Source organism: Pseudorca crassidens, chromosome 17 (assembly GCF_039906515.1).
Source record: "Pseudorca crassidens isolate mPseCra1 chromosome 17, mPseCra1.hap1, whole genome shotgun sequence".
NCBI lineage: Eukaryota > Metazoa > Chordata > Mammalia > Artiodactyla > Delphinidae > Pseudorca > Pseudorca crassidens.
The window spans coordinates 24,962,736-24,986,553 of NC_090312.1; the positions used below are offsets into that span (position 1 = coordinate 24,962,736).

The window sequence follows — 23,818 nt, forward strand, 5'->3', positions numbered from 1 at the left end:
AAAAGACTAGTTGTCTTTTACTCAAAAGATGTTATGAAGTGATAATCAAAGCCACAAAGAGCAATCTGTCTGAAGCAAAGATGATCATCTTTTCTAATCGTCAAAGATATGTATAGTGAAATACCCTGACTTTAATGGTATTTACATATATAACAGTTTTTCTTACTGCTGCCTTAACTAACTTTAACCAGATTTGAAAAATCTATTTAAAGCTTTTTTTTTCTTTCTCTTCTTTTTTAAATCTGTGTAAATAATTTGAAGGTAATGATTATTTGTAGGACCTTCTTGCTTTTTACTTTTTTCCTTAGATACTATGGTTGATCCTTGAACAACGTGAGGGCGAGCGGTGCCAACCCCTCCCTGCAGGTTAAGTCAAAAAATCTGAATGTAGGGCTTTCCTGGTGGCGCAGTGGTTGAGAGTCCGCCTGCCGATGCAGGGGACACAGGTTCGTGCCCCGGTCAAGGAAAATCCCATGTGCCACGGAGCGGCTAGGCGCGTCCAGAGCCTGTGCTCTGCAACGGGAGAGGCCACAACAGTGAGAGGCCCGCGTACCGAAAAAAAAAAAAAAAAATGTACATGTAACTTTACAGTGGGCCCGCCTTGTCTGCAGTTCCACATCTGTGGATTCAATCAACCTGGATCATTTAGTGCTATAGTATTTATTGAAAAGAACCCAAATGTAAGTGGACCCATGCAGTTCAAACCCCTGTTGTTCAAGAGTCAACTGTATATGCATTATCTTATATCTTGTATTTCTGTGTACTGATTAGTACTTCCAAACACATTTAAGAAAAAAAAAAAACACAGTGCTGCTGCTTCTTTGCACTGACCCCTTCCCTATGCTCTCAAATGCTATTAGATGCTTCAGAAAGCCAATTTTATTACTGTATCCAGTGACTTCTCCATCTCTATAAAATAATGTTCACATAATCCAGGCATTCACAACTCTCTGCAAGGCCTTGAACCTACATTTTCACAAATCTATTTCACTCCTCTATATGAAAACTCACTTTTAGAGACAGTGGGCAGCTCACCGACAATTAGTTGTGCACTTTGCTTTGTTCACTTAGCCCATGCTAGAATCCTTCCCTTCTTATTTACCCATTCATACATATCAAGTATTCAGGTTGTTTCTCATATTCCAACTTGCTAGATGATGCCTTCTGGAATTGACCTCTTACCAGTGAAACAACTATAAGAAAACCAATTTCTTGTCCAAGCCCTATCGTTGCTACTTAAATGACCTCAGCAAAATAATGCATCTCTGACTATCTGCAAAATAGATTTCAAATAAGCGCTGAGTTTTTTCCACCTTAAAATTCAGCATGTCCTGATGCTAAACATCCCTCCCTAAGGTCTTAGGGACTTATGCCTATAGCTCTGAGCAAGCAGTGGAGAACACTCAACCTAAGCTCTCTCTTCATTCGCTAAAACTAATACAACTAACTTTAAATGTTACTTTACTAAGTCATTGAATACATGTTAAATACTAATAAACATAATTCACTGAAATGCCACTAATGGATACCATTCCTGACACCTCCTATGTGTCAGGCACTGGATCAGGAAATTTACAGTTCATTTTCTTTAAGCCCCATCCCTCACCATTTTGAAAATATTAGAGCCATTTAAAGAAGCAGTAATGAAACTTAGAGAGGTTACATCATATTCTAAGAGTCCCAGGCAATTGATGTTGAAGCCTATTACAAACCAAGTTCTATAGATTTCAAAGCATATATTCTTTCTTCCATGTTACAATGAACTCAAGTTCTATATTTTGTAACAACCACCACAACCACAAATGAGAGCTGACTCTGGATCCCAACAATATGTGAGGTGCTGTACTAAATGTCCCTGTGAAATAGATTGTTATTATATTTCTTTCTTTACTTGACAAAATTGAGAATTAGCGAACTTACTTTTTCTAAGTACTGTCGGTGCAGAGCAAAGCCATTTTCCAACGAGGATCTGATACCAAAAATTTTCCTTCTCACCTGTATACTATAGTGCTTATCTTTCCTCCAAGAGTTATTACATACCTTAATCTAGGATTCATATACCAACCATTTTATTTTTCTTTTCCTACTGGAAGTAGAAATGCTATGGACTTGTATACTTGTGGATTAAAGGGTTTAGGGACAAAACAAAATACTTTTTCTAAATTGGTGCCACGCTTTTTCTGCTGTGTAATTTGGGGTCAGTTTTCTATCCTCCCTGAAAGCCAATTTCCATGTTTTTGAATCAATACTGTAATGGTTTCTGGGAGGACTAAATGAGAAGATATAAGTGCAAATGGTTCACAAACTGAGACACCAAATAAATTGTTTATTTTCCTTTTGTGACAAATGGTTTTCTGCATTACGTCCCACAAACTGGCAAGATTTCTAGGTCAGTTACTCTTACTGAGCTACTCACCATATGAGAATGAGACCTAGGTTTCTTACCATTTTTTTAAAGTTTAGAATGTGAAACTTTTCCTGGTGTTTATAGACAATTATTTCTCTACAACCCATAGAACATAAATATGTATTTTGACTCTCCAGGAGAGGGCTGTAGTATGCTGATATTTTTCTACTGGAGTATAATTGATGTATATTACATTAGTTTCAAGTGTATAGCATAACAATTGACATTTGTATGCACTGCAAAATGATCACCACAAGAAGTCTATTTATCATCTGTCACCTTACAAAGTTACAAAACATTTTTTCTTGTGATTTAAACTTTTAAGGTTGAATTTCTTAGCAACTTTCAAACTTACAATACAATATTATTGACTTTAACCCCCATGTTGTACAATAAATCCTCATTACTTATTTCATGACTGGAAGTTTGTACCTCTTGATCACCTCACCCATTTTTCCAACTCTCCAAACCCCAACCCCTCTGGCAACCACCAATCTGTTCTCTGTATCTATGAGTTTTGTTTTGTTTCAACCTCTGTTTTATTTTTTAGATTCCACATTTAAGTGAAATCATCCTGTTTTTCTTTGTCTCTTTGACTTATTTCACTCAGCCTAATACCCTCAAGGTCAATCAATGTCACAAATGGCAAGATTTCCTTTTTTATGGCTGAGTAGTATTCCATCATGTGTGTGTGTGGGTGGGTGTGTGCATCTCATGTCATTTTTATCCATTCATTCATCTGTGGACACTTAGGTTGCTTCCATGTCTTGGCCATTATAAATAGTGCTGCAGTGAACATAGGGGTGCATATATCTTTTTGAATTAGTGTTTTTGTTTTCTTTGGGTTGCTGGATCATATGGAAGTTCTATTTTTAAATTTTTGAGGAAACACCATACTGCTTTCCTTAGTGGCTGCACCAGTTTACATTCTAATCAACAGTGCACAAGTGTTCCCTTATCTCCACAGTCTCACCAAAGCTTGTTATTTCTTGTTTTTTTTTTTTTTTTGATAATTGCCATTCTCAGGAGGTGTGAGGTGATATCTCATTGTGGTTCTGGTTTGCATTTCGTTGATGATTAATGATGTTAAGCATCTTTTCATGTGCCTATTGGCCATCTGCATGTCTTCTTTGGATTCAGATCTTCTGCCTATTTTTTAATCAGATTGCAATTAGGGAGCGTGATAGCTCCAGCTTTGTTCTTTCTCAAGACTGCTTTGCTATTAGGGATCTTTTGTGGTTCCATGTAAATTTTAAGATTGTCTGTGGCATTTCCATGAAAAATGCCATGGGAATTTTGACAAGGATTGCATTGAATATGTAGATAGCTTTGGGAAATATGGACAATATTTAAACAATATTAATTCTTCCAATCCATGACCATGAAATATCTTTCCATTTGTGTCTTCATTTTTTTGTCACCAATGTCTTTGTAGTTTTCAGTGCACAAGTCTTTTAACTTTTTGTTAAATTTATGTTGAGGTATTGTATTCCTTTTTATGCAGTCGTGAGATTGTTTTCTTAATTTCTATTTCTGATAGTCTGTTGTTGGTGTATAAAAATGCAACAGATTTTTGTATATTGATTTTGTACCTTTCAACTTTACTGAATTCATTTATTAGTTCTAACATTTTTTATGGAGTCTTTAGGGTTTTCTATATGTAAAATCATGTTGTCCACAAACAGTGCCAGTTTCATTTCTTCCTTTCTAATTTGGATGCCTTTTTCTTTTTCCTACCTGGCTCTTGCGAGGATTTCCAATACTATGTTGAATTAAAGTGGGTACATCACCCTGCCCTGGATAACTTCATAGAGTCTTGCTCAATTATTTTGCCTATGAGATAAATGTTGAGTATCTCCCCTTCTGGAGAATGTTTCCTAGGTCTTTTATTTCTTTTCATTTTCTTTCCTCAAAATTTGCCTTTGAGATAACAAGGTACCCATAGCTCTGAAGATTTTTGCTTTTATCTCAGTAATTATCCTCTTGTTGACAGAAACTTCTTTCTCCTCTTCTTTTTCTTCTTTCTCTTCCACCTCCCCATCCTGCTCCCACTTCCCTTCTTGTCTCCTCCTCTTCTTCCTCTTCCGCTGTCTCCTTTACTCCTCCTCTTTCTTCTTCTTCAGTTATAAGACTTTTCAATACATTTGAACTAAACTTAAACATGACATTACCTTCAAAAGAGTTAAGCAGGAATTTTGACAGTGCCCTAGTCATGTTATCTTATGAATATGGTTTTTCTTTCCATGTGAAGTGTTCACCATTTGACCATTACCTTAGTTTTAATATCTTAAGTGTCCCATGGATACAACTGTTTTATTGTTCAAACAGAAAACCTGGGCAATACTAGAATATCCAGGAGTTTTAATCAGCATACCCATATTTAATGACACAATTCTTTGCATAGAATAAGTAGCTGATGAATATATGTCTATTAACTAGATTCCATGAAGATTCCATTTACTGAATTCTATCTGCTTTGTCCCTAGTGAGGAAACTTCTAATTTATATTTTTGACCTATCCAAACAAGCAGTATGAAATTTAGTAAAGGCCATGTGTGTATGTGATAGTATCTATTGTCAAAACAGTGTGCAACAAACAACTCCAAATACCAGTGGCTTCAATAAAAAAGCATTTACTTAGCTCAAAGTCTGAAAGTTAGTTGGAATTTTCTACTGGTCTTAGCTGGACCTGTTCACACGATCAGGTATTAGTTGTCTGTCAGTGCACTAGTCTGATCATTGTTGACACAAGTGGAATGATTTGGTTCTGATCTACCCATCTCAACTTCCAGCAAAGCAAACCTGGGCATATATGCACAGTGATGGCTAAGGCACAAGAGCTGAAGTTGAAAGTACAAGAGCTTTGCCACATGTGTTAACATACCATTGGCCAAAACAAATCATAATTTGCCAAAGCAAATTATGCCAAAGCAAATCATAATTGGCCAAAGCAAATTCATAATGAAGAGGCAAGAGAATACACCCAGGCCTTTTAGGAAGAGAAAATGTAAAGTCAGATAGCAAAGGCCATGGCTACAAGGTGGGGTGAAGAACTGGAGACATTAATGCAATTTTCAACAATTCAACTAATCTAACATTGTACACGTTGTAAGTGTATAGGAAATGGTCATTATTTTTGAGCTTAGTAGAGAAATTTAACGTTATATAAAATAATAGACAATTTTCTTCATACTACTCCTTAAGTGTTCCCTAATTTTCTCAAAGTTACATACTTTTAAAATCTGACTTTATGGTCAAAAACTTTAATGCTTTATTCTGCATATTTTCCTTGATTTTTGGCAATTTATCTTTTGTGCATTGCCTTTAAGTTACATCAGTCACTGAAAATGTCACATCTTTCTATTTCAACTGCCATGTTGCAGTTTATATTAAGTAGACAATCACTTTTTTGAAACTTGAGCTCCTTAAATTCTTCATTGTATCAAAGTTCTTTTTTCAGTCATTTTACAGTAACTGAAGCTGGTGACATTTTCAAAAATTAACTTTTTAAGAAAATTTACCTGTGTATATTGTATAATTTTTTATGGATTTGCATTTAAATTCTAACTGTTGAACTTGTAGCATTTCTGAAGTTTAGTGTATGTTAACTATCATAATATTATGAAAAATATTCAAATCAATATTTGAAAAGCAAGAAAACATAAGCCACTCCTCAACTAATGTTAATTATTATATGTCACTCATTGAAGAGAGAAAGTAAAAACTCTTGATTTGCTTGTTGATGTGTTGGCAGTGGAGCTTCATTAACCTTTTAAGGTATCAAGTAAATGTCAAAATATAAGTAAAAGAAAAAGAGACAAGAAGTTAACCTTAACACTTTCATTTCAAATTAGGGAGGTTGACTAAATTATTCATCAGTGTGTTCATGATTTTAAATTTCTACAAATTTTACTTCTATTAAGCAGATAATTTTGACTCCTTACATGGAAGAATACTTCCCTTAAAATAAGCGGTTCACCTTAGGGGCAAGATGGGAATAAAGTTGCAGACCTACTAGAGAATGGACTTGAGAATACAGGGAGGGGGAAGGGTAAGCTGGGACAAAGTGAGAGAGTGGCATGGACATATACACACTACCAAATGTAAAATAGATAGCTAGTGGGAAGCAGCCGCATAGCACAGGGAGATCAGCTCAGTGCTTTGTGACCACCTAGAGGGGTGGAATAGGGAGGGTGGTAGGGAGGCGCAAGAAGGAAGAGATGTGGGGATATATGTATATGTATAACTGATTCACTGTTATAAAGCAGAAATTAACACACTATTGTAAAGCAATTATACTCCAATAAAGATGCTTAAAAAAAAAAAAGTGGTTCACTACTTCTTGAACTAATGAACTCAAGTAGAAAACTTCTCGAAGAATCACTAAATATAACCAGTAAAAAACTATGTAAGATGATATGTATTCAGAATTCCTTCATTCTGTAAATACTAATTGAGCCTTTACTAAATCCTAGACAATGGATATACTACAATAATTACGATCCTTGCTGTGATAAAATGTAGAATTCAGAGAGGCAGTCAGATATCAAACAGATAAGTTCCAAGTACCTAAATTTGTTACTAAAATCTTGATAAATGTTATGAAGGATAAGAATGTGACAAGGGAAAAATAATATTTGTGGGAAGCAAGGTAATTTGGCAAGGGCAAACTGAGAAAGGGGCATTTGAGCTTATGCATTATAGATGGTGAGTTGTTATCTAAACGAAGAGCTCTTCAAAAGGACATTCCAAGAAGATGAAATGCATGCACACACATATACAATATATACGCAAACACATCTACCTGAAAATAAAATGTAGTCATTTTGGAAAATTTATTAATTTTATGCAAGTGGAAAAAAGAAAACAAAATGCATCAATAACCTCATGCTCTAGAAATAATTACAGGAAATATATGGAAATGAATATCAAGAACGTCAATTATTATTTCTTACTAATTATTTCTTTATAATCTATACACATACATATATATTTTCCTACAAAATTGGTATAAGACTCTATATACAATTTTGTAATAACTATCTTATCCTTTGATAATGTACCCCAAGCATTTTTCACTGGGAATAAATGCCCTTTGACAATCCCACTGTAAGGACTGTAACACTGTTATATTATGGATATCTATAATATCTCTGTCTATTTCTATATCTGTGTCTGTACCTCTATTTTATACAGTTTCCTATTGTTGGATATTTAGGTTGTTCTTGCTATTATAAATATTACCTCAAATAACAATTTAAACATAAATTCTTCAGCCACATTTCTGATGATTTGCTTAGAAAAAGTCTTCAATGTCAAATAACTGAGATACATGAAATGACCAGTTTTAAGGCTCTTGTTATTCACTTCTTAACAGCAAAGTATGAAGCACATTTTTCTGCAATTTCATTAACATTAGGTATTAGAATTAAAATGTGTAGAGCTAATCATAGCATCTTGTTTAATTCGCATTTCTTTGCATATTGGTGACAATGGAAAATTTTTTTCAATTTTTAATTGTTATATTTATTTCCTTTAAAAAGGTTTTCATGTTCTCAAATTATTCTTAATGCTGAAAATGATAAAATTTAAAAAACACATTATTAATCTAACTTGCTAAAAGACCTAGAATTTTACATATCTTTAATTTTTATATTTTTGAAAAAAATAGCACTTTGTTGCCTTAGTCTTTTAGTTTTGTTTAAAAATAACACCTGGGACCTCCCTCATGGTCCAGTAGTAAAGAATCCGCCTTCCAATGCAGGGGACGTGGGTTCGATCCCAGGTTGGGGAACTAAGATCCCACATGCGCTGGGGCAGCTAAGTCCATGCCACAACTACTGAGCTGGCGCACCTCAATGAGAGAGACCATGTGCTGCAAACTAGAGCCCATGCACTCTGGAGCCCACGCACCACAACTAGAGAGAGAAAACCCGCACGCCACAACTGGAGAGAAGCTTGCACACCACAATGAAGACCCTATGCACCCCAAAAAAATTTGTAAAGAAAATAAATAAAATATATAAAAAAATAACAACCATATTAGGTACTTTGGAAGGATGAAAATTACTTAATAATTATCTTTTCTTTTCTTTTCTTTTTTTTTGTTGTTGTTTTTTGGCTGCTCCATGCAGCATGCGGGATCTTAATTCCCTGACCAGAGATTGAGCCCATGCCCCCTGCATTGGGAGCGTGGAGTCTTAACCACTGGACTGCCAGGGAAGTGCCAATAATTATTTTCAATAAAGCTGGGTACTGTTCAAATTTTTATAAGTGCTATTTATACTCTGAAGTTAAGTAACATTTATACAAAGGAATACTTTTTAGTTAAATTTATATAAAATATGTAAAATATGTTTTCATGAATTTATTTGGGCAAAATGTAAAAAATTAAATTCTATTCATTTAATCTGGGAAGTTAATGAGCCTGCTGAATAAAGATAATAAAGAGTTCACTTTGTCTACCAATAAAATTTTTTTATAGATGCTAAAGAAATACAGAAAATTAAGGCATTGCCTAATAAATCAAAACTATAAAAACATTTTGCTATCTGAAAACAGAGACTGTAAAGAATAAAATCTTGGGCAGGCTGTGAAATACAAAATGATTACTTCAGCTGAATTTATAATTGTATGACCTTCTAATTTCTTTAGCATTAAATTACTGATGACCATAAATTACAAGAGAATACTGATTATTTTAGCAGTTCTAGCATGTCAGCAAAATTTAGTCTATATTAAAGTTATGTATATATTTATTATTAGATGTTATAATTTTTCCCTAAGTTTTGAATATAAGCAAATATCAATATAAGGAGTGTACCGGTTTTGTAAACTTAGTTTCTTTAATCAAGTAGCTTACTACATATAATTACACATGATTGTATGTAAGAATGAAAATAGCTGAAGAACAAAGAACTACATGCCTTTACCTTATGACCCTACTATACAAGTAAAATGTTAATATTGAGTTGAAACTAAAGAAAGACTAATGCATCCTGATAGGGTTCTTCAAATTTGTGTCTTTTATAAATCTGCTTCCTTTCATCACTTACAGTTTACAAAGGTGAAGGATGAATTTAGGTTCAGTGAATGACCTTTAGCTAGAGCCAACTTTGGCAGGGGAGGTGGGGTGTTGGTTTTTCAGGTGACAATTTAATAAATTAAGGATCTAGAATATACTATAATCTATAGGGAGTGCAAGATAAGTCATATCCTGTGGTGAAGGCTCACAGTGAAGTGTAGGAGAAAGGCATGTAACTGAAACAAAATGGAATTTGAGAAATGGTGGCAAGGGAGAGGGGGGAGTGGCATTCTTTCTGGGAATCTGAAAAAAATATCCTAGAGGAAATATTATTTGAGAATAATGCTGAGGATTAGTGTATGTTGTATATGGAGACAGGAGGAAGGGTATTCAGGTCTTAGGAAGCAGAAATCCTCCTATCACTGGGAAGGTACAGTGTATGTATAACCTGGGGAATATACTACTGTGATTGGAAAGATAAGCATGTTGCATATTGTAGCCAGAACATGGAGAGTTTTGAGTAGTACAATGATATTGCCTTTTGAGCTTTTGATTTTATTACCATGGAAGAAGGAGAACTACATTTTTTTTTAATTTGAAGGGGAACATGAACTAATTACAGTTTTAAGCATATAAATGATGCTAGTAGGAATAGTGAACTGAAGGAGCACTGAAAATAAATAGTTAAGGACAGCAGATAAGGAAAACAAATGCCTTGACATTTGTTAGCTGAGATGTATGAGGTCTTGAACTGGGGATATAGCATGTATAGGCACCAAAAATTTATAGAGTGGAATTAAAAAACAAAAGAGAGAGAACTGACACAGGTATGCGGGGGAAGGGTTGAAAATAACAGGGAATGCTAGTTCAAGTGATTGTGAGAATTATTTTCAAATGATTGTGATAGAGAACAATATAATTTAACTTTTCTAAGCATATTTTATATTATTTCATATTATTCCTCACTCCATTGAAAATATTTTCATTCTTATTCACTATTTCTTTAACAAATATGTATTGAGTGACTACTAAATGTTAATTATATTTAATTTTATATGCCTCACCAAATACTGTCACTGTCTCCGAATTCTCATCTCCACATCCACTATTACCACTATAACTTCACCTCTACTTGTTTAGAAAGAGACATCGAAAATAAAACTACTTTAGTATCCTTGTTCCACTCCAAATTTTCTCCTTAGCTTTGTTGTTCTTCTTTAACTTTAAATTTGGTCATTGAAAAAGAAATATTATTTTTAGTCAGGACAAACTCAATTTCATTTTGTTTGTAGTATTTAGATTTCCAACTACTTTGTTCTATTTTATATAATCCTTTTCATAATACCCTCTTTTTTTCACTCTCTTAAATGACTCCTCCCCTTTGGAATATATACGAGCAGGAGTTCCAGCCAAATATATCTGCCCTTGATTCTGTCCCTCTGTTAAATGGCTAATATATCATTTTTGTTCCTTCTTCTTCAACCTTCTTGTAAGTCTGACACCAATTATATTCAATTTGTTTATCACTCATTTCTTATTGTCTCACAAATTTGGGGAAACGTATAGTGAAGGTCCTAAACCTCCTCGGCTTGCTGGCAGTATTGGATATTATAGAGCACCTCCTCATTTTTAACATTCTTTATTCCTTTGCATATCCCGATGCCTTTGGTGGTTCCTGTCCTTCCTTCTGTTAGCCTAAATAAACAAAACATCCTCCAATGTTCAATCCTTATCTTTTTTCTTCTCTCTCCCTACACTAAGATAACTTTTTACAGCTTCAACTATGCTCCAAATCAGTCTCTCTCTCCCTCTTTCTCATGTTCTGTTTCTGCCTTTCCTTTTACTCTCTTTTCTTAGCTTTAGATTTACATTTCCAATGCCTGTTTCTGGAGATTCAGCTCCTTTGTCAAACTCAAGGTATGCAAATAAAAATTCATCTTTCTTTCCTAAATCTGCACTTTTCTCATGTTTTTAAGAATGGTACCAATGAATCTATCTTTAATTGGAAAAATGTCAAAAAAGCCCAGAGTACAGAATAAATAATTTATGACATACCAGCTTATTGAAGTATTGTGTAATATTTAAGATGATGCTCCTTAACACTAGGCTAACAGTATAATTCAATGGTTAAGAATGTAGTCCTTGAAGTCATATGCAAATATAAGCTCTATCTCCTACTAGCCCAGTCTAAGATTTCTTAGTTGTAAATTGTGGACAATAACAGTAGCTATTAAAATGTTGTTGTGAGGATCAAAATATGATTATCTATGTAAAATTCCTAGTATAAAGTATTTGCTCAGTAAGTGCTAGTACTGTTATTTTTTCCTTGATGATACATGTTAAAATTATGTTTTTAAAGATTATCTACTAATATGTGAACATTCTCTATGAAACAATGCTCATATAAAATGAAGCATCAAAACTTTATTATAACACTTTAATGTCAGAATCTCACAAGCATTAATAAATTTGCCAATTTAGTTTGTAAAGCTGGATATAGATCATATATTTTAGTTTTGAATATTCTTACACAATTTCTTTTATATCTTGTAGATTTTACCATAAAACACATGAAGTAATGTATTTTGGACCATAAAAAATAAGTACTAGAATATATTTTTCTTATGCTTTCTCCATGAAGGTTAAAAACTGAACATTTTTTGTTCTATGTTTTATTTATTCATTTCAGGCAAAGCATATCTACAACATCTGATTTTGTATGGTTTAATAATGTGCATTTTCCTAACTTTCCTATTTCGTTTTATAAAAGAATAATGCTACCAAGTGTTGGCTCAACTTCACTATTAAGGAGGAAATCTGCCAAAACTAGTAAATTACAGAGTATCATGAAATTATAATTTTGTAAGCAGAGATTTTGCACGGCATTGGCAGTGCAAACTGTCTCTTGAGAACCAACAACGATCAGTAAGTGCCTATTATTTTTTACCTTTTGTTCATTGGCAAATCATAAAATAAGATCTTAAAATAATTTAAATAAATAAACCATGAGAATCAACACCTGTAGTTTAATCCTTATCCCTGCTAATTTGGACTGGAAAAGAAAGCAAGCATGAAATAATTCCATTATCTTTTCTTTCAGACTATGAGGGACCTAATAGAACTTTGGAAATACGAAAGTAAATATATTAAAAATACATACATTGAAATTGTGTGTTTAAATATAGAAACTATAAAGAAGTTAGCATTGGCATTTGAATCACTTAACATAGCGATAATACATGAAACACAGGTGAGTGACCCACATGTGTATATTGATAGCAAAATATTTTTTTCCTAAAAGCATGAACAAGTGAAATGCCCTTTTACATAAACTTTGTCATTAATGACTAACTATAAAATTTAAATAAAATAAATCTGCTCAACCAGAATTGTTAACCACATATTGTAAAGGCACATACCATTCATAGAATCATGTGATCTGAGAATTGAAAAAGATTCAAACACATATTTATTTCAGTGTCTCATCTAATGCAGGGATGCCTTCTTAATAGTATGTACAGTGTCCCTCAGCTTCTATCTCATTTAAGATATCAAGATGTTTGTATGTTTTATTCTTCTTATCCTCATAGTGCTTTTCTTCTGAATGTTTAGGGTAACATTCTATTTCAATTGTCTTACAGTGTTTTCACAAAGCCTGCCTTAACTGTGGGTTCTTCGTCTTTCAACTACGTCAAATCTATCAAGATTTGTTGTCTGTTAACTTGTAGAGTATGAAGATTAATATTGGTCCAATCAAACTTAGCTAGGAATTATAAATGCTTTCTAATCCACAAATAAAAAAACTTAAATGTTATGGATACTTCTTAACCAAATTACCAGCATATAACAAACATACATCTTGTGGAGATTTTTTGAACCTTTTCCAAACGTTTTTCAACCTTCCTGACATGGTGTCATGCTTAAATATATAGTGAAGCTCTAACACTCAAAGTTTCTTTCTACTTGATATCTCCCCATGTTTGTTTCAATATCATTGCTTAACTTATAGCGACAAAATACCTCTATGAACACAATGTGATTCTGCTATCCTTTCCTTTTTCTTCTCTGGCCATTTTAATTATTTTTCCCCTGTAGTTGAAATCTTTAAATGTGTATGTTAGAAATACTGAAGAAGATTTGTAGCACTCTGCTTCAAAAAGCAGTGCCCAATGGGCTTCCCTGGTGGCGCAGTGGTTGAGAGTCCGCCTGCCGATGCAGGGGACACGGGTTCGTGCCCCGGTCCGGGAAGATCCCACATGCCGCGGAGCAGCTGGGCCCGTGAGCCATGGCCGCTGAGCCTGCGCGTCCGGAGCCTGTGCTCCGCAACGGGAGAGGGTACAACAGTGAGAGGCCCGCGTACCGCAAAAAAAAAAAAAAAAAAAAAAAAAAAAAAAAAAAAAAAAAAAAAGCAGTGCCCAAAAGGTTTAAAACACGTCACAACACTTTTTTACATAGTCATTCCATTTTTGAGCTGAAAGGCAAAAAAAAAAGAAGAAAAACATGGAGGGAGAGTTGGAAAATCTTTCAGCACCACAAATTTATTTTGTGTCCATTTTTGTGCATTTGGCCATGGTAGGGAGGGATAAGTGGAGTAGGAGGAAAGCTGTAAGATTCTGGAAAATATGTTGATCATCAGTCTCAGAATTTATTTTTGTGAATTTTACATTTTTCTGAGCTTTACAATTACTCTATTGTGAAGGAGTTGAATCATAGCCTTTTAGCTAGATGCACTTTGAAACCAGAAAATTCATTCCTGACGCATAAAAATATTTTGTAAACTGGCTAAGACTTTTATTTTGAGACAATTTATTTATTAATGAACATTTTTAAATCTGCAAAGTTAATGTTGCACACAACTTTGGCTAATCAAAATAGAGATATCATTGCAAATTTTAAACAGAGTCAAAACTGTCATCATTTCCTTTTAGAGTATTATCAAAAGTTATTTAGAAACTAAGCAAAAGTAAGATACTTTACAGAATAGAGATAAACATAATTTTAGCCATTCCAAATAATAATATACCTTGCAAAACGTATATAAACCACTTTCCCTTGTGTCCAACAAAAGAAATCCTTATGTTTTCTTTTAAATAGCTAAATTAAAATATAACTCACAAACCATACAGTTCACTCCTTATTAAAATGCAATTCAATTTCTTTTTGTATAATGATGTGGTTGTACAGCCCTCACCACAGTCTAATTTTAGAATATTTTGCCTCCGCCTCCAAATGAAATCCTGTACCTATTAGCAGTCTCTCACTATCCCTCTCCCAAGCGCCCCCGCCAGCCCTAGGCAGTTACTAATCTTCTTCCTTCTGTCTCTTATACAACGTCTACTCTCGACATTGCATATAAATGGTATCATAAACTATGTGATACTTCATAACTGGCTTTTTAAACTTAGCATACATTTCTCCAGGTTCATTCATGTTGGAGCATATACTAATAATTATTTAATTTTAGTACCGAATAACATTCCATTGTATCATATTTTATTTATCTATTCATTAGTTAATAAACATTAGTTTCTTCTGCGTTTTTGCTATTATTAATATTGCTGCTCTGAACATTGGTATACAACTTTTTCTGTAAATATGTTTCATTTCTCTTGTATATATACTTAGGAATGGAATTGTCGGGTCATAGAATAACTTTATGATTAATTTTTTGAGGAATTGTCAGACTGTTTTCCAAGCAGTTGTACCATTTTACATTCTAACCAGCAGTGTATGAGGGTTCTTTTTTTTTTTTTTTTGGCTGCTTCGGGTTTTCATTGCTGCATGGGGGATCTTCCGTTGCAGCACACAGGTTTCTCTCCAGTTCTGGCGTGTGGCTTTTCTCTCTCTAGTTGTGGTGCACGGGTTCCAGGGTGCATGGGCTCTGTAGTTTGCTGCACGTGGGCTCTCTCGTTGAGGCGGGGGCTCAGTACTTGTGGCGCGGGGGCTTAGCTGCCCTGTGGCATGTGGGATCTTAGCTCCCCACCCAGGGATAGAACCTGTGTCCTCTGCATTGGAAGGTGGATTCTTTACCACTGGACCACAAGGGAAGTCCCTGTATGAGAGTTCTAATTTCTCCACATTCTCACCAACACTTGTTATTATCTTTTTGATCATAGTCATACTAAACAGGTATGGTTTTGATTTTCATTTCCCTAATGACTAATGATGCTGAACTCCTTCCTCTTTTCCATGCAAACAAAAGGAATATGGGGACTTCCCTGGCAGTCCAGTGGTTAAGAATCCACCTTCCAATGCAGGGCACTCAGGTTCGATCCCTGGTTGGGGGACTGAGATCCCACATGCCATGGGGCAACTAAGCCCACATGCCACAACTACTGAGCCTGTGTGCTGTAGAGCCCATGCACCACGACTAGAGAGAAGTCCACACACTGCAATGAAGAGCCCACCTGACGCAACTAAGACCCGAAGCAGCCAAATAAATTAAATAAATAAATAAATAAATAAATTTTTTAAAGAGGAAAAAAAGAGGTACATTTCACTCACACTGTAGAAAAAAAAAAAAAAGGAATATGCACTACAAGAACATTTCTGAGATCTTTAAGGTTCAAAGCCAGTGTTTGTTCATCAGCTTTCTGCCACCCCTCAACACCCCTCAGTTTTATCATCACATTTAAACTTACTCTTCAGTCCTTCAAAGATTTATATCAGGCATTTCTTTTAGGTTCAGAAAACATTTTAATCCAAATTTAACCCTTGTTTAGCAGTCATGACTGGAAAATAATTAAATCTTTATTGCTACATATCTGAAGTGCTGTTGGGACAGAAAGGTAGTTGTATGAAATGAAAGCTACTGTGTTGAAAGACAATAATTCTAAACACAACTTAAAGAATAGTTAAGTGGTCCAGAATAAATGAAGAAATACATGATGTCCTGGTTGGAAAAACCATTAGTAGAAAGATGCTAATTCCCCACAAATCATCTATAAATTTAATGCCATATCAATCAAAATAGCAGTGAGATTTTGTGGGATGTGGATTTGGCAGTCATTCTAAATGTAGCCAGAAGAATCAACCTTCATGTGCAGACAGGAAAATTCCAAAAAATAAGAATAAAAAAGGGACTTGACTTACCAGATCACTTACTAAAAAGTTGCAGTAATTAAAATGTTATTGGTATAATAATAATAAAACAGTGAAGTAGAATAGAGTCCAGATACAGAACCATGTTAAAGCATTTCAAGTCAACAGAGAAAGAATGGTGTATTCAATAACAGATTTGAAACATTTGAGTTAAAAAAGTTAGTATGTCTATCTCACAGCTTGAGCAAATTAATTCCACATGGATTAAAAATCTAAACGTAAAGAATGAAACTGTGAAATTACCAGAATAAAATACAGAAGAATATTTTATAAACTTGGGAGTTGGAGAAATTCTCCCAAGATTTCAAATTCCAGGTCCATATATAACAATCACTTTTATAGGATTTACTATGGGCCAACACTGTTCTAAGCATATGACAAATATCAACCCACTGAATCTTCACAATCCTATAAGTTCAAGCTCTGTAGTTATCCTAGTTTTGCAGATGAAACAATTTAGACATGGTTCAGTAACTTACTCAGGGTCACAGAATAGTGAGAGGCAAAGCTGGTGTTGGAACCCAGCAGTCCAGCTCCACAGTATGTGCCCTTCACCACAATACTTTACTTCAAAAAAGACTTAGAGATTCAAAATATAAGAAAAAAGACAAATTGAAAGAGAACGCTTGAAACACACACAACAGACAAGCAGTCTAGAAAGAGCTCATACAAATTAATAAAATAAAGGCAACAAAATGAGACAAACAATAGGGAAATGGATAAAGATTAGGAAAAGATAATAAAGAAGAAATGTAAATATTTATAAAACATATGAAACGTTGCTCCACTTCAGTAATCAGGGAAAAGCAAGTTAAAAGATGGAGATTTTTTCACCATTCATACGGACAAAACTGGGATAGTGTGTAAGGCATAGAGCACTATCATACACAGTTGGCAGGGGTGTAAATCAAAACAATCTTTCTAGAGGCCAGTTTTTCCAGTCCCTATCAAGATTTAAAGTAGGCATTGTCTTCCATCCAACATTCATTCTCTTATCTTTGAAAAAATATTTATTGGGTGCCTTTTATGTGACAGACACTGTCCTGCATGCTGAGAATAAAATAGTGAAAAAGATAAGATCCCTTAAACAGGCATCTTATATTTTAGATTGACGAGATAGGCAATAAATAATGAAATAAATAAATAATTTATCTGATAATGATAAGGAATAAAGGTATGATTTGATAAAGGGTAACTGAACTCATGCTTTTTGTGTTAGACAATTTATGCTACAGTTATAGAAGACTCCTGTGATTCTCCTTTAAAGAAAGATGATACCTTTGAATATTTTAATTTGGTACCAATTTTCCCACGGATTAAAATATTTATTTGGCAAGGTACTGTGGTATAAGGCATACAAAGGTACAAAAGATCTTAGCCCTTGAAGATTTTGGAGTCTATGTGAAAAAAATATCAAAGAATTTAGCCACCAGTCCAGTTTATAGATGTCAAATGATGAAAACTTGCTGAATAAGTGGGATATACATTAGCCTCCTGTGTACTAGTGGGAGTAAAAATTTACAAATGATTTTTAACTCATATCTACTTGTGATAAGACTGGTAAAACAGCTGTTCTTTAGTACAATGCCTTACTAAAACTTTGAGATTGTTCCCGAACACTTCATAATGGTGCCTGAAGTAGCTAAACAGGCACGCAGTCCAGCTCTTAGTTACATGTGTAATCCACAGTTCTCACATAGAATAAAAAGTCTTCTAATTCATCTAAGAGCTCCACAGAGTCACATATAGTAATCACTTAATAAATAATTCCCAACAGGAATCTTGTTTCACTACAAAGTCTGAGCACTCTCAGGTGCATTTAAAGCATAATTAAATCCTTTTTCTAAGTCATCCCTTAGAGAGTTGATTAAAAGAAGGAAATGTAGCATATTTAATTTAATTAACTATGACATGGTTAGTGGAGTGGACATAGATTGTCATTTAGAGCTCCTCTCCTCACTGATTTCAATTTAGGAAGAAGAAAATCAATTGTTATTGTTGGCAGGAAGGAACTGATACCCAAGCTGGCTTCTTTTTCAGGACCCAGCTACCACTGAATCTGAATAGATATTTGAGTAGAAAAAAAAGCCCTGTGTAGTATAGGAACATTGTTAAAGGAAAGGATTACTAATTAAAGGTAGTTTTGAATGAAATAACAGAAAGTGAAACTTTATTTAGTAAAGGTACAAGATCATGGAACAATAATGATGGAGTGAGACTCAGTAAGTAGAGAAAGTTAAATGCCAAGAAATTAATAAGTCTGTAATAGTCACATAATAATTGCTGTTTAACCAATCACATACTTTCTTTTATATTTCATTCAATTTTTTTTTATTTTTAAGATAAGGCAGTAAATCAGGCATTGATATAAGCAATCACTGTCCCATTAAAGTCATTAATTATGATTATGGGGAGAGAAAAGTTAATAAACCGAATGGATTGCTTCTTAAAATTAACTACTTATTATATTTGTCTTTGATGTCAAATTTTGTTAGAGTACTCGCAAAGGCCATATTGATTTCAGAAAAAAATTTAGTCCCTGAAATAGTATAATATTAGATATATTCAAAAGAAATGCATATGGCCATTATGTCATTTCTGCCATACCTTGAACATATACTATGCTATTTCATGCCTCCATGCCTTTGGTTTTGGTTTTTCTCTCTGTAATATACCACTCTTTCTCTTTTCAGCTTCCAATTCCAAGTCATCAATCAAGGTCACATTCAAAGTCACATTCTATGGAAAACTTTCCCAGAATCCTCCTGTCAATTCTTCATTCTTTATTGGCACTTTGTTAATACTTTGACTACAGTTCTTATACTTAGTTATGTTTCTGTTGCTTTCTTCCAATATACTCAATTTCTTAATGACAGAGCTTATGCCTTTCCTCTATATATTGATATCATTCAGCAAAATTTCTTTTACATGGTAGGCAAACAAACATTCATTAACTTGAAAAGCACAGAGGCATCTGAGATCATAGCCTACTAATTAATGTTATAAAATTTAATTTGTAATTTTCCTTTCGTTCAGTAAAGTGGAAGACGCTTTTTAAAGAGGCAAAGATGTTCATAATAGTTTAAAAACACAGCATTAGAATTTTTATGGAATATATTTTGTAATCCTATATTATTTAGAATTTCAAGATTTTCCCTCTAGTTCACACTTCCACTTAGAGATAAAAATTCAACTTGGATAGATTAAATGATGAATTTAGTATTTCTTGAATTTTGTTCCAGGGAACACAAAGTTAAGGTGTTCAATGAAAAAGGATTTGTTTTAACCACACTAAATATAATAGTCTTCTTAGTTTTGGAAATTCACAATGCATCTTAGCATATTAGGGATTCTGAATATTTTTGTAAATAATAATCTTGTTTAACTCAGAATTTCCCTAATATGTTTGATCATGAAACATTTTATTGTGATTTAACAAACAACAGAGTTCCTTAGTACCTACTTATAAAAATGCTAGAGTATATTTACTATTGCCAGCAAACTATCTGGGAACAAAATCATTACCAGGATACATATTCCATATATTCTAAATATACTTCAAAAGTGCAAAGGTTTGTCATTATACTAAACCCTTCTGTATAAAATAAAGCATGTAAGTATTTTACAAAACACTTAAGAATATATTATTTCATTCGATACTACAAATGTGGGTCTGGGGGTCTGCTTTGTTTTTCAGAGAAATGCCTTCAGACAAAGGCATCTCAAAAGTTAAATGTTCATGTTGGGTAATATTTATTAAAAAAAATAAAGTTGAGGAACAGAATGATAACTTTCTTGACCTTCAAAGAGTCTCCAACCATGAGTTCTTTCCATTGTCTATGTGTAGGAAAGCTAATAGAAAAATCTAACTGCTTTTTTTGTCTATTATAATGTATTCGTGCTTTCAAGTTGTGTTTGTTACCCTTGGAGCTAAATGAAATTGCACAAACTGTGAAACTGTCATGCAGCTGTCTCATTTTCCTTCTCTAATAACAATAAGAATTGGTAATCTATAAGTAGCATCATTTGCCCACTCTAACCTTGGGGACACTGCATTTCAATTTCTTCTCAGTACATTCAAGTGAGGATGGTAGGTATCTTATCATGACACAGATTCATCATAATTTCTCCAGCTTCATCTTAGTTTTCAGGTTAAATGCCTCTGTCAGTATAAAGGCTGAGGTGAAATTTTTTAGAAGTTTATTTGTTTTCACCTGATAAATCATTTTTATGTCTTGTGAATTTTTCAGTGCAGAGTCTGTGAGCCTCAATAGTTTCTTTAGTGTTGTTCAATAGAAAGGGAGATCAAAGGGTCCTGTCTGTTAAGCTTTCAAAAAGCTGCTTAACAAAACCTTCAATACTGTTGATAACAACAGTATTTACAAAGCACAACATGCCATTCAGATTCTATGGAATATAGAAATAAAGTATGCGGCATAAGGCTTGTTCCCAACCTAGATGGAGAGGTATGATGCATATTTTCAAGGCATGTCTTTATGATACATGATAGCATTTTACATTCTTACAAGAAAGTAGTTAATTGTACAATGAATTAGAAAATATAGTATACTGATAACACATATAAAAATGAGGAGAAAAGAAGGAAAAGTGTGTAATGAAAAGACTAGAAAGTCATCATCAGTTCATGAAACTGCAAACAATTTTCTTTCTGAGCTGCTATCTCTTTGCTGGTGACTTTGTAGATTTCTTTTGAGGATTATCTGAGATAACATATGTGTAAGTCCTTCCTAAACTGCAACCTTCTATAAACATTTAAAATATAAGTATCATCACCTATAGGCCCATCAATCATTTCTTGAATACTTGTTGACAAATAAATCATTATAGAGGTAAGATCCTGAATTTATTTTACACTTATTTTCCAATAGTTTAGAATCTACATTATTCTAGATGTTAGTGTACCATTCAGATTAATGATGAGACATCCCAGGCCAGATTTCCTGCTATCCTAGCTTTGACCTTGGTTAAGTTATTTAATCTCTCTGTGCTCATTTCTTTATCTATGAAGTGAAGAAAATAGTATGGCATATCTTGTAAGATTTGGGGGAAGAATAAATAAGTTAATATAAGTAAAGTGCTTAAGAACTGTCTGTGTCACACGGTATACACTCAAAATCTGTTAGCTAATCTTGTCGGTAAGATGTTCCAAGGTTAGATGCTATTTTAACATCAAAAAACTGAGGGACAAAGGAAGTAAACCTCCTAGAATCACATAGTAAAGTTAATCACCATAGGCACTGGCTTGAGGATTAAATTGTGTCTGAATTGTAGCCCCTTTGCTATAACCCATCAAGGGTACCTAAGTTCTGGTTATTCTTCTTTCTTATCTCCATTTTTTTTTTTTTTTGGTCAACTCCTGAACAAAGGAGAAATGCATCAGCACTCTCTGTTGATTTGGTATAAGAAATATTTACCTCTTTACTATGTACTTCTGTATTATTTGTTGGTCAATATCCTCTACCTCAGCTGTAATCTAGACCAACCAATACTTTAGACAAAAGATTCTTTTTACATCACTATCAAAACTAATGATAACTTGTTTTTAGAGTGATTTCCAGCAAGAGTTTGAGCATTGGCTCTACCAATTATTAGGTATATTATATTAGGGATCATATAAGAGTACTTAGATTAGCTCCCCACACTTAGTAAGCACTGTATGTTAATATTGCTTCTATACTGTTGCTGCTCAGACTGGTTTTGCTTTTCTTCATTACCTTTCTCTTCCTGTTTACATCCTCTTTCTTTTTCTTCTTATTCTTCATCCTCCTCTTCTGCCAGTTATTGTCATGTTCTTCCTTTTTCTGGATACTTTTTTTGAAATCTCTCTTCTGCTTACATCTCACATCCTGTCCTGTCAATTTTTTCATTGCATCTTCTCATATATATATTATTTTCCATTCATTCCCACAGCTGGCATTCATACCGGGCCCTTCCAGTACTATTATCATGTACTTTTTCACATTTTCATATAAAAAAAACATCAGATTTAATCAAGAGTTCTATTTACTAATTAGAACATCCCCCAAACTAGTCATAACTTCCCATAATTTCTTACTGTCACGCATTGTCACAGTTATGACATTGCTGTTCTAATATAAATAACTACTTCTAAAGTCATGGAACTCTGTGAGGAATTTATACAAAATTTCATATACAAACTAATTATCCCATGTTTTCACCATGGGAAACCAACGGGAGCACTTATACATATTTGATTTGCTTTCCTAATTACTGTAATGTTTCAACAAAACAAACCAATTTGAGACACTTGGAATATTTGAACACTCAAAATGTGTATACGTAGTGCCTATTGTTAGCCCCAATATCTAGGTCAACTTTTGTGTCACTTTATTATGGATCTTCTCCTGCCTGGTTTCTTAATCTTAATATTGCCAGATATTTTTGTTGAATATAAATATCTCTCTATATGTATATACTAAACTCACCTATATAGTTTTAATGGGATATCTGAGTTTGCCAGTATTTCTTTGCCAGCATTCTTTGTATCCATTTGCAGTTCCCATCTCTCTAATGCATAAGGCTTGTCAACTTCAGAAAAGTCTAGATGCTTTCCCAGTTTTGTTGCCAACATGAGAAATTTTTTCCTTATCTCTCCAAATGTAGAGCTTTCATTAGAAAGGATTTTTGCAGTCGTAGGACTGATTGCTCTTAAGATTCCCAAGCTTTAGGATTTATAAATGGGTCTCAGAGAAGTTCTGCAATACATTTGAGAAATAAAAGTATCTTTAGAATATATATATATATATATATATACACACACACACACTTATAAGGAAACAACCAAAGGACAGTGCCCATTTCAATACATCATTTATTCTTTCATATAATCATTCATTAATCGAGAATAATGACCTCCTTTTTAAGTGCCAGATTCTTGGTTGAACCCAAGTTCATATATAAAAGATAGTAAGACAAATCATTTTATCCATTACTTTTACTGATCTTTAAAAGAGTATTACTTTCCATAACTATGAATTACCATGTGAACCTCTGAGGCAGTTCACAAGGTGGTAATGGAAGAAACAGAATAAGTAAATTAATAATATTAAATGTGAAAAGCTCTGTAATGGAGATAAATAGAAAGTGCAGTAAGAATATTTTGGAACTTATTAGAAAATGTTCCACAGAGAAATGTTCCCAGATGACATTTTTACCAGAGTCCTAAAGTATAAGAAGAATTCTCCAAATTAAGAAGTTGGGAGGAGAAATTATATAGAAAGGAAACAGCATGGTGAGTGAAATAC

General features: G+C 33.8%; 1 protein-coding gene across 1 annotated transcript in view; it reads left to right on the plus strand.

The window, feature by feature from the left end:
- Positions 1–23,818, plus strand: part of LOC137209954 (CUB and sushi domain-containing protein 3-like) — a 351,862-nt gene that overhangs the window by 26,688 nt on the left and 301,356 nt on the right. The gene's annotated exons all lie outside the window — the stretch shown is intronic.